Below are 1,484 nucleotides of genomic sequence, written 5' to 3' on the forward strand. Positions count from 1 at the left end.
GACCATCTGTGCTTGATGTGGCTTTTTTCTTTTTTACTTTTCCACTGCCATAAAGAATTTAATTTGCCTTGAGATTCTCTCTCTCTCCCCCCCCTCTCCCTACACACACACACACACACACACACACACACACACACACACACACACACACACACACTCTTTCAATGCCCTCCCCCAAGAATTGTTACTGCATATATGATTACAGAGTTACAGCTTTCCAGAGTGAGAATGTCCTTGGCTTGTACTGCAATCTTGGGAACTAAAAAGACATTCAAATATAGCATAGCATATCTCACAACATACATTTGGGCTTCTGCAGACAAAATCTTTGAAAAGAAATAATGGGGGAGTGAAAAAGAAAAGTAAATGTTGGACCATGCTCTCATAGTTGCTGATATTCAGCCTTTTATCACAAAATCTGTGTCTCTTAGCTGTTCCTTATCAACCTGCTTAATACACATTATGGTGAAGAGCAGATACATTGTTGAACATATTTTTTTTTCTTGGTTTGTTTCTGTCAGAAAACCCTGTGAAATATAATTGGATGTGAGTGCAAGAAAATCTTCATTAACCAATTCACATCACCTTCAAGTTATGGCCTTTCCCTGCTTACGTGGCAGGTTTATGGGGTGAAAGAAATGAACTGCTTGCTGTAAAGGAAGGAACATAAGGATGAAACTTTATCTTCAAATACAATCATTTTAGAGATATAATTTTAGTAACTTGCTTAATTTGTTACCGTGTTTCCCTGAAAGTAAGACTTATATTTTTTTGAACCCTGAAATAAGCGCTTGGCCTTATTGCCATGCACTCAAAAGCCCGATTGGGCTTATTATCAGGGGATGTCTTATTTTGGGGGAAACAGGGCAGTAATCAAGCGTCTGCGGTATAACAAAATGTTTCATAATAGGATGGATTTTCTAAATAACTTATTTATAGCATAAATTAATGCTGAATCTATGTGCAATAAGGTAGCCTAAACACCACCTGGTACTTTCCGGGTGCATTGGGACTATATCTTTCATAATCCAACAACCATGCCAGGAAAGACTACAAAAGTTACATAACCTTTAGTCCAAAAATGTTGATTCCTGGAGAAACCAGGAATTATTCCAGTTTCACTCCAGTTCATAGAATGGAAAGAATAACTGTGTAGCTAAGTTGTGAGCATCTTATCCATGGGTATATTAGAGATAATTTCTAATTTTGCCACTAAATGTATCAACATAAAAGCAACATGATTTTAAAAATTAAACAAATGTGACTATTTGGGAGATGAAAGACTATGTCTCCAACAATTGATTCAACTTCCTGTCCCTAGGAAGAAAAAATAGAAGAAAAACGATTACTGAAAAAGGGAAGAGAAATCACAAGCGATTTAGTATAAACATAGCTAAATTACTTCAGAAAGGAACACCATTTTTAAAGTAAAACAAGGGCAAATGATCAAGCATGAGCAGCAACTATAGCACAATCAAATCAGG

This window comes from Pantherophis guttatus, chromosome 1, assembly GCF_059756535.1.
Source record: "Pantherophis guttatus breed Tessera chromosome 1, ASM5975653v1, whole genome shotgun sequence".
NCBI lineage: Eukaryota > Metazoa > Chordata > Lepidosauria > Squamata > Colubridae > Pantherophis > Pantherophis guttatus.